We start from the raw sequence: 14,463 nt of genomic DNA, 5'->3' as shown, positions 1-14,463 counted from the left end.
GTCTACATGTGTGTAATGTGTGTAAATCGGGCCCGAATCCTGTGCCGTGTATATGATTGGGCTATGTCCTCGTGTTCGTATTATAATGGTCGTTTTAATTGGGCCGCACCTCAATTTTATGAAACCCGCCAACCCATTAATATATTGATTAAAGCCCAAGTCAGTGATCATAGGCCCAGATCGGTTATTAATATATATATATATATATTGATTATTGATTAAAGTCCACGTCAATGATCACAGGCCCAGATTGGTTGAGAAGTTCAACCGTCACAACCCTTTAGTTCGTATCACATTACAATTCGTCTTGGTATCACAGTAGGGCACAAACTTAAATAATAAACCCTACAGCCTTTCCCCTAGATCGCACGGCTGAAGAAATGTAACACCCGTTCTTATAAATCAAGGTTTAACGTATATTTAGCGAAATAATCATGTAATTAATAATTACATATACATTAGAAATACGGGTTGTTAAAAACTTTTACAATTTAAGTGATATACATAATGTGATTTAATTCGCCGTTTAGAATAACGACAAAACAACGTTGCGGAAGCTTTGTTTAACGTGTGTTCGGTTCTTGTTCGATGCTTGATCTTCATCCGGGACTCTCGACATTCACCTGTGATCAAAACCAACTTAAAGGTTAGTTTTGATAATTAAATAACTAATACAACGAGGAAATTAGGAAAATCCAACATTTATATCTTGATCCCAACACAATAACTCATTTCTGGCCTCCACCGTAACTTACGGTGACACCGTAAGTTACGGTGGCCCCTGTGTTAACATTTCCCTACCGTACATCAGTAGGCTAGCACCGTAACCAATTCAGCTCCACCGTAACTTACGGTGGCACCGTAAGTTACGGTGGCACCTGCATCCAACCTTTTCATTTTTTGCCACTATTTGACACAAAACTTTCGTATCTTTCAATCCGCTTGTCCGTTTTACGCGATTCTTTCTCCTACGCACTCGTAATTTAATTCTCCATCGAATGGAGTTAAAATCTAACGTCTCACTTCACAAAATTTTAGACTTCAAGCTCTCGGCTTGAAGTCCAATTACGACACTTTTGACCCGTTCACGGTATCCTCTAACAAACTCGTTTGTGGCCTTTGTTTCTTTTGTAAACATTTTATTATGGTTATTTCCTATTGTACAAGGTTCAATTTACGGGTTACTACACATTTTTAACCCGTTTTGCTATTACTTCTATTTTGACCCGTTAAGGGTATTTATGCACTAAGATCCCATATCATCCCTTTTATACTTATCCTAAGAATTTAATCTATCAAATCACTTAATTCCAACAACCTTTAAAGGTCGTTTACCCGATTTACCCATCAAGGGCATTTTAGTCGACTTTAGCCCCTCATTTACGACGAAGGGCATTTGCTACTAATTTGACTCAAAAAAAATATATGTTTAACCACAATCTTATTTATACGTACCTGGCTCGAGTCAACCTAATGACCCGTTTCGACTCCTTGCTTTCATTATCGATATTCTTATGGCGACGCAATTACCCAAATTACTATTCGCCCCTGAAAACACATGACTTGACAACCACATTAGTTGATACTGTCAAATGGCGTTGTTCCCACCATTTGACCCGTTCGACCTATATAACCCAACATTTTCATATGTAACAAAACATGGGTTTTTAATTACCAATCACATATCCGACCCATTTCGGATTTTCTCACTAGATCCCTTTCTTTCTAAAGTCAATTTCTTATATACACATATATATATATATTTTATTTTATTTTATTTTTTTTAAACTCATTCGGCTCACGCTATGGGTGTCCTTTGAAACTCATTTTACTTTAGTCGATACTTGACTAAATTTCCATTTTTACCCATTTTCCATTACTAGTTACACTATAAGGTAACTTTAAGAAAAACTCACTAATTCTTAACCAATTCGTGACTAATTTACCATTTTGCCTTTTTCACCATTAATCATGGTTTAAAACATTTTTGTTGGTTCTGACTCATTTCGTTTTGGGTCGGAACCCATGATTCAAACCAAATCCTTTATTGTATTCATCGTTATGAAATAAACACATATACTACAAGTGGGTGTAAGTTTTACTTACCTTTCATCCAAGCAAGTCTTATTCGTGCCTTTATCCCGTTTGATCTTCTCCTCCAAGCTTCACCTAGCTCGTCAAGAGTCAAACTATCATATTACCCATAAAATGGTTAGTTTAGTCATTTCATATTATGGCTACCATTTCCTATGGGGTTTCTTGCATATAATTTACTTAACTAAATCATAGGTCAGTTTTACTTTCTTAATAGTCAAACTACCCATATGTATTATATGCTTTAATCATTCTTTTTCTCATTTTCATAACTTCGCTGACAAGCTTATTTGTAGTTATTTTAAATACTTGAAATAAGCAAAATAACATGCTTAATATTCATGAAACCATTGTTTTATAAACAAGGTAAAGTATGAACAAAATACAACTTTCCTTGGATTAAGTTCATCAATAAAATGTGCAGCAACTTTACAATGTAGCTGCTGAATCGACTCTTTTGGCCACTTTGCGGTCTTATTTAGCCCTTTGTGATCAAAGATGAAATGAAGAATACTAAAATATCTTTCCATCCCAAAAAGAATCAGCTCAATCCGAGCATCCTAGAATTAATTATGATTTTTTTAAAAATCAGCTCCGAAGTCAAAATGCTTCCAATCAGCTTGCTGTCAAAACAGTTCAGCCGACTTCGGACACTGTTTTGACCCGTTTAACATCAGAATCTAACAAACATGTTCAAACATAAAACGTAGTATGTTTCAATAGCTTTCTGAGCATATAAGGTTCAACCTCACAGGTCGTTCCAGTGATTTTATATGATTTTTTAAAAACTGCAGCCCAATAATTTTTAATCCCAATCAGCTTTGTTATAATTTTCTTATTCAAGCATTTCATCAAGCACCTTGTGTGCAACACGAAACATCCAATTTCTCCAGCCCATTTAAGTGTTCTAAATCCTTAAATTCTCGCAATATTTAACAAGTAGTAACATCAAACCTCAAATCTAACTTCATGGAGTTCTATTAACACAATTTAACCATTAAGATTCTAGTGTTCATCATATTTCTACAAAACCCATTTAGCACATAATCGGGTGATCATGAATTCACAATTAGGAACATCAATTCAACAAGTAAATGACTAGGGTTTACTCCTAGACATAAAATCATTCCTAATTTCATCATATAACGAACATGTAACCATCAATTTTCAGATTTCTAAGTTTACCTAGAAATCCAACTAGAGATTCTTCATAAAATTTACATACCTTATGACTCCCCTTTCAATGGAGATCACGAATTTGTAATCATGCAGACGATTCGGGCTTGATTTGAGCTTCAATTTGGAGGATTTTGTGAGAATTAGGGTTTGTGGAGAAACCCCTGGTCGCCCCCTCCTGATTCTGTTCGATCCATACACACAAGTGTGTGTTATTATATTTTTTTTGTTTTAATTAAAAACTAGTTTGCTTTTTAACACCTTTGGCCCCTCAATTATTGTCAGGTTCTTACTTTAGGTGTTTTTAACCCACTCACATACCATTATGAGACTTTTAATTAACTAGGTTGATTATTCCTAGTTAACTTAGTTAGTTCCGGGAGTTGTAACCCGTTTATTTTATGTCCCGTTAACTCGGGTCCCTTTTTATAAACTTTGTCTTCTCAAAGTATTTATCCTCTTTCCAGTTAATATTAAGTTTATTTATTTAAATTCCTAATACTTACCGGGTTAATTTTTACCACTAAAGGTATTTTACCCGTCATTACTAGTAACGCGGTTTGATTACCAAACCCGTTTTTGGGGTGTTACAAGTCTACCCCCCTTAGAGAGGTTTCGTCCTCGAAACCTTATTTACATAGTTCCTTTAATTTGGATTAAAGGAACTTAGTTTCGTTTTTCAAGACATTCATTCATTCCTTTTGATCTAAAGTTTCCATTTATATTGACGTGTAAATCTTTCGTGTGTAAGGCCTCGCAGGCCGTTACTTTTCAGCTTATATCATTATCTTTATTGTTTATTCATTTTGGCGGTTAGACTTGTTAGTCACCGGTTACTTCATACCCCGTCACCCGGGTATGCTATTTTGCCATCTCCGTCTTATGTGTGTTTAAAATTCTCTAAGTCACCCCGTACCACTTACGTTTTGTTATAACGTTACTTTTGACTAAAGACTACATTCTTAGTTTACGTTTCCTCTTTGTCTTACATCTTTCTCTCATTTCTAGGAATGTTACTTCCGAGAATCTAATCCTTTCCGTTATTTTTTAATGCGGGGGAATTTCAACTAGTTCCCACGCTTAACCCAAATAACCCTTAGGTTCCTTCACTTAGTCTCGTAGACTATCTCTTTAGATTTCCACCTCTTTAAGGTGTGACTCAACAATTCTTTCCTTTCTATTTGTGACCCCAAAGGTCTTCTTAGTCCCATAGACCTTAGCATTACTTTGAATCCCGTAGGTTATGATGATCCCGTAGATCATCTTTTACCCGAGTCTTTATTCAATTGTATATTTATACTCATGGTGTCAGGGTGTCCTTTTATACTCAGAATCATTTATTTTCGCTTTTGTATTTCATCTGACCTTGACCGTAGTCTAAGGCTATATTTGTTCTCTTTCGAATTTGTTCTTTTCCGACTTTATGATTTCTAACGTTATTTACACGTCGGTTTATCCTGCGCTTACCGTTACCCGGTTCTTACTTATACTTCTTTGCGAACCGTTACCTAGGTTCCTTATCTTAATGTTTTTAACATTCTTGTTTCGCTAATTCGCATTTTTCCCATCTACGTTACCAAGCGTTATTCTTAATTTAACTTGTTCGACTTGTTCATGTGAAATTTCATCACTTGTGAACTTCAAACTCCTAGCGTCATTTACATGTCGGTTTGTCTTACGCTTACCATTACACGGTTCATACTTATACTCCTTTACAACCCATTACTCGGGTCCTTCTATCTTATTGATTTTAGCTTTCCGGTTTCACCGGTTTGCGTTTTCCTATTATATTAAGCGTTATTCCTTAATTGACTCGTTTGACTCATTTTGGGTGAATTTTCATCACTTAAGAATGTCAAACTTCATTCTTTATTTGACCCGTCCAACTTTGAAATGGTTGAACGTAATTACCAAAATTTATGTTTGCAAAAATTCTCGTCATCTTTTAGTCATGACTCATTTTCCGAGTCTTTTGACTTTCTATTTCGCGTTCCTGCTTCTCAGCCTACGCATGCGTTTAAACCCTTACCCACCAACCGGGTGTTTTACCGAAGTCGTTATTATTGCAACCCTTACGGTATGCATTATGAATTCGTTTCGCGTTTATATTCCGACTTTGTCCTTAAGTTTGACGTTTTACAAAAACGACTCATTAAGGGACATATCTGCATTTTCCGGGTTCGAGTGCAAGTACACCCCCTCCCAATACTTGTCTAAATCATTTTACATGCTTGCGTTTTCCGGGTTCGAGTGTAAGTACACTCCCTCCTAATTCTTGTCTAAATCATTTTACATGCTTCTTTGTCCCTTCACTCGGGCTCATATCCTAATGTAATACGCTTCCGTCACTCGGTTGTGCGTTTACATTATTATCAAATATTTTGCTTATCTGATTCATTTGGGTACTTTTTAATTAGTCCCATTCACCCCGCCCTTACTACATCGGATGTAAACGTGTCCGCCATAAGAAGTTCATGGTACCATATGCCACAACTTACTTGGCCAGAGTAAGCGATTAACACATGACATACATGACCTTTTTATAGTTTTCACATCACGCCCTATGTAAGTAACGCCTCTATTTGTTTCTCTTGGAAACAATATCCCGAATACATTTTCTATTCGGTTTTTTTTTTTTTTTACATATGCAACTTTCAATTTCTACGTATTTGTTGCATATTACTATTTGTGCGATTATTTAAAATGTGCACCTGGTAATGTTTGCCCCGACGGGCGTTCCTTGCCATTAACCTTGTTCGCGGTCGTTACGCGATTTAGTCCTCGGTGAGCATGCTCCTCTTGTCATACTTCAGACCGTTCCATCATCATATCCACAATTTTTTTGACTCTCGTCGTCTTCAAACGCGAGTGTCCTTCAATTAATACATTCACAAAAGTTAGTAACGTCAACTTCAATAATCGCCCGTATTATAATACAAGGCTTTTTCTACTATACGCGTCAACGCGCGTATTTTCGTCAACTATATCAATCATTTTAATTGGGGTAACGTGTACCACACGATAGCCCTATGTGATGTTTACAAGACTTTAGCATACTAAACTATTAACATACACGTACCTACCGGATTTGCGATCAAGCCTTGAACCGAACACTTTATTGTTTTCACCTTGAGCTCTGATTACCAACTTATAACACCCGTTCTTATAAATCAAGGTTTAACGTATATTTAGCGAAATAATCATGTAATTAATAATTACATATACATTAGAAATACGGGTTGTTAAAAACTTTTACAATTTAAGTGATATACATAATGTGATTTAATTCGCCGTTTAGAATAACGACAAAACAACGTTGCGGAAGCTTTGTTTAACGTGTGTTCGGTTCTTGTTCGATGCTTGATCTTCATCCGGGACTCTCGACATTCACCTGTGATCAAAACCAACTTAAAGGTTAGTTTTGATAATTAAATAACTAATACAACGAGGAAATTAGGAAAATCCAACATTTATATCTTGATCCCAACACAATAACTCATTTCTGGCCTCCACCGTAACTTACGGTGACACCGTAAGTTACGGTGGCCCCTGTGTTAACATTTCCCTACCGTACATCAGTAGGCTAGCACCGTAACCAATTCAGCTCCACCGTAACTTACGGTGGCACCGTAAGTTACGGTGGCACCTGCATCCAACCTTTTCATTTTTTGCCACTATTTGACACAAAACTTTCGTATCTTTCAATCCGCTTGTCCGTTTTACGCGATTCTTTCTCCTACGCACTCGTAATTTAATTCTCCATCGAATGGAGTTAAAATCTAACGTCTCACTTCACAAAATTTTAGACTTCAAGCTCTCGGCTTGAAGTCCAATTACGACACTTTTGACCCGTTCACGGTATCCTCTAACAAACTCGTTTGTGGCCTTTGTTTCTTTTGTAAACATTTTATTATGGTTATTTCCTATTGTACAAGGTTCAATTTACGGGTTACTACACATTTTTAACCCGTTTTGCTATTACTTCTATTTTGACCCGTTAAGGGTATTTATGCACTAAGATCCCATATCATCCCTTTTATACTTATCCTAAGAATTTAATCTATCAAATCACTTAATTCCAACAACCTTTAAAGGTCGTTTACCCGATTTACCCATCAAGGGCATTTTAGTCGACTTTAGCCCCTCATTTACGACGAAGGGCATTTGCTACTAATTTGACTCAAAAAAAATATATGTTTAACCACAATCTTATTTATACGTACCTGGCTCGAGTCAACCTAATGACCCGTTTCGACTCCTTGCTTTCATTATCGATATTCTTATGGCGACGCAATTACCCAAATTACTATTCGCCCCTGAAAACACATGACTTGACAACCACATTAGTTGATATTGTCAAATGGCGTTGTTCCCACCATTTGACCCGTTCGACCTATATAACCCAACATTTTCATATGTAACAAAACATGGGTTTTTAATTACCAATCACATATCCGACCCATTTCGGATTTTCTCACTAGATCCCTTTCTTTCTAAAGTCAATTTCTTATATACACATATATATATATATTTTATTTTATTTTATTTTTTTTAAACTCATTCGGCTCACGCTATGGGTGTCCTTTGAAACTGATTTTACTTTAGTCGATACTTGACTAAATTTCCATTTTTACCCATTTTCCATTACTAGTTACGCTATAAGGTAACTTTAAGAAAAACTCACTAATTCTTAACCAATTCGTGACTAATTTACCATTTTGCCTTTTTCACCATTAATCATGGTTTAAAACATTTTTGTTGGTTCTGACTCATTTCGTTTTGGGTCGGAACCCATGATTCAAACCAAATCCTTTATTGTATTCATCGTTATGAAATAAACACATATACTACAAGTGGGTGTAAGTTTTACTTACCTTTCATCCAAGCAAGTCTTATTCGTGCCTTTATCCCGTTTGATCTTCTCCTCCAAGCTTCACCTAGCTCGTCAAGAGTCAAACTATCATATTACCCATAAAATGGTTAGTTTAGTCATTTCATATTATGGCTACCATTTCCTATGGGGTTTCTTGCATATAATTTACTTAACTAAATCATAGGTCAGTTTTACTTTCTTAATAGTCAAACTACCCATATGTATTATATGCTTTAATCATTCTTTTTCTCATTTTCACAACTTCGCTGACAAGCTTATTTGTAGTTATTTTAAATACTTGAAATAAGCAAAATAACATGCTTAATATTCATGAAACCATTGTTTTATAAACAAGGTAAAGTATGAACAAAATACAACTTTCCTTGGATTAAGTTCATCAATAAAATGTGCAGCAACTTTACAATGTAGCTGCTGAATCGACTCTTTTGGCCACTTTGCGTTCTTATTTAGCCCTTTGTGATCAAAGATGAAATGAAGAATACTAAAATATCTTTCCATCCCAAAAAGAATCAGCTCAATCCGAGCATCCTAGAATTAATTATGATTTTTTTAAAAATCAGCTCCGAAGTCAAAATGCTTCCAATCAGCTTGCTGTCAAAACAGTTCAGCCGACTTCGGACACTGTTTTGACCCGTTTAACATCAGAATCTAACAAACATGTTCAAACATAAAACGTAGTATGTTTCAATAGCTTTCTGAGCATATAAGGCTCAACCTCACAGGTCGTTCCAGTGATTTTATATGATTTTTTAAAAACTGCAGCCCAATAATTTTTAATCCCAATCAGCTTTGTTATAATTTTCTTATTCAAGCATTTCATCAAGCACCTTGTGTGCAACACGAAACATCCAATTTCTCCAGCCCATTTAAGTGTTCTAAATCCTTAAATTCTCGCAATATTTAACAAGTAGTAACATCAAACCTCAAATCTAACTTCATGGAGTTCTATTAACACAATTTAACCATTAAGATTCTAGTGTTCATCATATTTCTACAAAACTCATTTAGCACATAATCGGGTGATCATGAATTCACAATTAGGAACATCAATTCAACAAGTAAATGACTAGGGTTTACTCCTAGACATAAAATCATTCCTAATTTCATCATATAACGAACATGTAACCATCAATTTTCAGATTTCTAAGTTTACCTAGAAATCCAACTAGAGATTCTTCATAAAATTTACATACCTTATGACTCCCCTTTCAATGGAGATCACGAATTTGTAATCATGCAGACGATTCGGGCTTGATTTGAGCTTCAATTTGGAGGATTTTGTGAGAATTAGGGTTTGTGGAGAAACCCCTGGTCGCCCCCTCCTGGTTCTGTTCGATCCATACACACAAGTGTGTGTTATTATATTTTTTTTTGTTTTAATTAAAAACTAGTTTGCTTTTTAACACCTTTGGCCCCTCAATTATTGTCAGGTTCTTACTTTAGGTGTTTTTAACCCACTCACATACCATTATGAGACTTTTAATTAACTAGGTTGATTATTCCTAGTTAACTTAGTTAGTTCCGGGAGTTGTAACCCGTTTATTTTATGTCCCGTTAACTCGGGTCCCTTTTTATAAACTTTGTCTTCTCAAAGTATTTATCCTCTTTCCAGTTAATATTAAGTTTATTTATTTAAATTCCTAATACTTACCGGGTTAATTTTTACCACTAAAGGTATTTTACCCGTCATTACTAGTAACGCGGTTTGATTACCAAACCCGTTTTTGGGGTGTTACAAGAAACCCCCCCCCCCTCTCGAAGCGATCTTGTAGTCTGAGGACATCAACTTGTTTAGTCGAACATCTTGGTTAGTATACTAAATCTCTTGTTTGAGTTGATTGTTTTGGTAACTTGGATTAACATAGTTGTTTGGATGTTTGATTTCATGCGAAAATAATCGTGATACACACTAGTAAATCTGCATGATCAGAACCTGTTTAGTGTTGTTTATAAATTAATCCGAGTACGTGCTTAGTTGATATAATCGAATTAAGAGTTGGTGATATAGGCTGCTTATGTGTGATGTATTAAGTTATAGATCAGGTAGTAGGGTCCTTGATTAATATATGAAACTGTTCGGTAGATTTTGTTGTATATGATGTGGTGAGGCTTTGTATGATGACATGTAATTAAACTAATCGATGTAATGTGATGATTACCAAGGTTCATTTATTGTGGATTGTGGATTTATTTCTGCCCATTGTCACGTGCACATGAATTGTGGTTTTAAGTCATACATAATTACCAAAGTTCATTTATTGCATTGGGGGGGGGGGGGTATTGATATTTGGGCCGAACAGGAGTCACATGGGCGGCTGGATTTATTGAATGGAACTTTGGATGGGGATGGTGGGCCGCACATGCTTATTGAACACACACACACGTCCACTTGGTTTAGTTGATTGGTATTGGACCGTACATGATAAAGTTGACTGAACATTGAACGTTTAGATGTGCTAGTCATTGTGTTACATACATGTTTTGCCTATGGGTCGTACATATTTAATGGTTGGGTTTGAAGTATGTGTTAGCAATATGGACCGGGTATAATAGATAAAAGAAGTGGGATTGGGTCGAGGGATTACATTGGGCTGCACTGTTTCATCTGGGCCATAAGGGGGGGCCAGGTAGTTCACGAGCCAAACAACTAAATTGTAATAGCTCATTTGAATGTTTGTGGTACTGACCATTAAGTTATTTACCTGTATGAGAACTTGTATGTTTACTTGAATAAGAAATAAACCATTGATATGTACCATTGTGAAATACAAGCTTATGACATGAGAACACTTATGATTTGAACACTTGCTGTAGCTTGAGTGATGATATGTGCCCTACTTATTTGTTAATTTAGTATTTGTACGGAGAATATATGTAAATGAAACTGACGGTTATCAGTAACCATGTTAGGATTGGGTTGTCCAACTGTATACAAAAAAAACTAATCTTACCGAGCAAACCAAAGGTGAGTTCACTGCTCTTTTCCAAGCATGCATCCCGGGAAGGGATATTGGGTAACGTTCCAGGGGGAATGCAGGTTATTGGGATGTTGGTTATTACTCAGTTTCTATCATATAAGACCCCTTACATCTACCGACAGTTGCCAGGAAGGCAACGAGGTTATTAGTTGATAGCGCTATTAGGTTTGGCACCCTCACACCGTCTCAGGGAGGTCGGGCGTGAACTAATTTCCTTAAAGCATGACCAATGTTTTGATAGAGACATTGGGGTTGGGCAAACACATCTTGTAGCCATTTCGGTAATCGAGTTAATAACAACATCAAATCAAATTGTTGAACTGTTTTATACACGTAACTGGTAACTAACTCGGTAACAAAACTTTGAACTCACCAGCGTAGTCTGACACACTTGTTTGCATGCTTGTAGGTCGTTAGCTGTTGCATTGGAACTTGCTGTCTGGAGTAGCTGGAGTCTCATGGGTCGATTGGAGGGATTTGTGTTCTGATTTGTGGATACTTTATATTGGTTTTAAACTATTTAACTTCGTTTGATTTTGCTTCCGCTGAATACTTTGGTTTTCTTTTGAACTTGGATGGTGTTTTATTATTAATCAAGAACTTTATTTTAGAAACATGTATGGGTTCTGTGTAATTAGTGGCTCATTGCTGGTACGTCACACGCCTATCAGGGACACTCCCTAAGTGGTATTTTGGGGGTGTGACATCATCTCTAATAAACAAACCTCCGTCCTCCCATTTTCACTTTCCCAACTCACTCACACTCTCAAAATACTCTCAATTCAGCTCGAAATCTAAGTTTGAGGTAGAATCCTCAAAGTGCAAAGTGAGCTTAATCTCACTTTTCTTCATCGTTTCTTCATCTTTTCTTCCACTACAAAGCTTGGAATACCTCTAGCAGTGTTTCCTCAAGTTTACCATGGTAAACTAAGGTGGAACATCACCAATTTGAGGTCCAAACTTTCTGTTTTGGAAGTTATACATTGTAAACTTTTATAAACTTTACTTTCCTTCATGAATCTTATGCCTAACATGTTCCTAAACCCATCCATGGTTATGGGACTTGTTAGAGGTTGATTTTATGAGTTTAGAGGTGCAAACACCTTCTAAACTTTCTGTTTTGACTAAGTTTTAGATGACATACAAGTGATGAAACCATCTAAGTTCACCATCTTCAATATGGTGAGAGTTATGTTTTGGTAAAGGTGTGAACCATGGAAGCATTGGCTATCCATACTTGTTCTACCAACTCACTTGATGATTTATCATGTTATTCCAAGTAGTTTCCTAGACCTAAAGTAACATAACCCCGTCACATCTCTAACATTTTCCATGAGGGGTATGAAACACTTGGGTTGTCCTACTTCACTACTTGATGAACTTAGCAGATAATTGTATTTTATTTTCATTCATGACCAACCTGGATTATCAACAAAGTTGGTAAACTTTGTGCTTTGATGAATCATACAATGAGGTATATCATACCTCCATGCTTGACTTACATGAATTCTATGATATTATATGATGGACTTATACTAGACCTATTTTGGGTGCAATATGTGTAACTTATTAAAAACACACACATACACTTATAAACATGCTTAAAAATAAACAATCCAATATATATGCTAGATACGATATACTTGAACTCATATATGATACTTGTTGCTTTATACTTGTTATTAACTTCGTACGAGCCTCCCTTAACATGTATTGCGCTATAAGATTAACGCACGGTCCGTATTCTTGAGGTCCTGTTAAGTAAACAAAACGGTCTTATCATTGCCATGATAGGATTACGTTAGCGGGAATCTTTGGGTTGACACTTATAGTTGCACGATAGTATTGCCATGTTAGGTTCTTAGTATCCTAATTTTGCCATGTGGATTCGTTTAAACTTTTATTCTTATGCTAGTACTTAAACTTGTATGCTCGCCAATACTTTATGTATTGATTTATACTTTAACACGTATTGCGGGAAATTGATGATGATGATGATGATGAATGAAATCTAGTAGGAAGACTAGAAACGCACCTTTAAATTTTTAGTACTTATGCTGTATTTTGTTTCTTTGATTAAGTTGTTGTATTTGCTTGAAAACGATGTACTTGAATTTAGCAATGAAATGAAATTTTAATTTTATTAAATATTGTCACAAATAGTATTATGAACTCTCTTGCAATCTCGTTTACGTATCACTCCGATGTTTCCGCCATCGGTTGGGATGTGACATTTGTGAACTAAGTGAACAAATCCCGGCCATTGATTTAAATCATCAAATCATAAAATACACTAGTGTATTTTCATGATCAAATCCTGATAATTGATTTACACTTGTGTATACACTCGTGTATTGATAATCAAGGGCTAAGATTAGTTCACTATCAAAATGGTTGTTCACGAATGAACCTAATCCTATACACACACACACACACGTATATATGGGGGTTCAAGAGAAAACTTCTTTTACTATGAAAACTCGAAAACTCTAAAAAAAAACTTAAAAAACACAAAAAGAATGTATTTTAAATATTTTTTTGGCTGTAAATCTAACATTTTTAAGATACAAAAAGAATGAAAGAAAAAATAAAAAACTTAGTATTACACATGTACAACACTATGAAAAACCTAAACTCGCCAAAAACATAACCCTAGAAACTAAACTAAACCCCAAACTTTAACCCTAAGGCTAAGTGTTGTTGCATATGTGCAATACTTTAATAGTACTATTTAAAAAAGTACGACACGCTAAATCTTTTTTATGTCGAAAAATAAGCTCGAACATACTCGAATGAAAGATTAAAAAAAACTATCTTGTGGTGTTTTTTAAAAGTAATAGCATATAAAGAAGATATAAATATTTAAAAAGTTATATATTTTTTTTCTAATTTTGTTGTCTTTATTAAAAGTCCCCTTCTCTCCGTTATTGATGAATTTTCTAGTTTTCTCAATTAATATGAGTTTTTTACTTGAACTCTTTCTAAATATGAATGTTAAATATTGTGAGAACCGTGAGAACGCATAAAAAACCACGGAAACTTGGTCAAAAACAATTAAAATTCAGATTTTTTAACACAAATTATTATTATTCGAATACAATGTTAGAAATTAAATTTACACATATAAATTTACGTGAAAAATAATAAAAATTTACAAATGTTTAAGTTTTCCATTTATACATGTGTAAATATGTTATATTTAGACATGTGTAAAAGATCTCATAAGAGTTATTTTAAGAGGCTAAATGAACTATTTGATTTTGTAAATTCTTTTTTGATATTGTATTTTAATTACAATGAGGTTTGTATTAAAAAAATTAT

The 14,463-nt window shown here is 35.1% G+C and overlaps 2 long non-coding RNA genes across 3 annotated transcripts; both read right to left on the bottom strand.

Moving 5' to 3' along the window:
* Positions 1–398: 398 nt before the first annotated feature.
* Positions 399–6,042, bottom strand: LOC118489337. Of its 2 annotated transcripts, XR_004887293.1 has the most exons (5): positions 5,982–6,042; positions 3,320–3,454; positions 2,107–2,189; positions 1,456–1,548; positions 399–623 (listed from the first exon to the last, which is right to left on the bottom strand). It is a non-coding gene; the product is annotated as an uncharacterized LOC118489337 (long non-coding RNA). The 2 variants fall into 2 exon arrangements; XR_004887292.1 differs by having other exon boundaries at positions 1,456–2,189.
* A 394-nt stretch (positions 6,043–6,436) lies between these two features.
* Positions 6,437–9,521, bottom strand: LOC110925024. Its single transcript, XR_004887291.1, has 3 exons — positions 9,358–9,521; positions 7,494–8,227; positions 6,437–6,661 (listed from the first exon to the last, which is right to left on the bottom strand). It is a non-coding gene; the product is annotated as an uncharacterized LOC110925024 (long non-coding RNA).
* Positions 9,522–14,463: the final 4,942 nt, after the last annotated feature.

Source organism: Helianthus annuus, chromosome 17, assembly GCF_002127325.2.
Source record: "Helianthus annuus cultivar XRQ/B chromosome 17, HanXRQr2.0-SUNRISE, whole genome shotgun sequence".
NCBI classification, from domain to species: Eukaryota; Viridiplantae; Streptophyta; class Magnoliopsida; order Asterales; family Asteraceae; genus Helianthus; species Helianthus annuus.
Note: the sequence above shows the minus strand (reverse complement) of the source record. Positions and strands in the feature narration are given on the sequence as shown.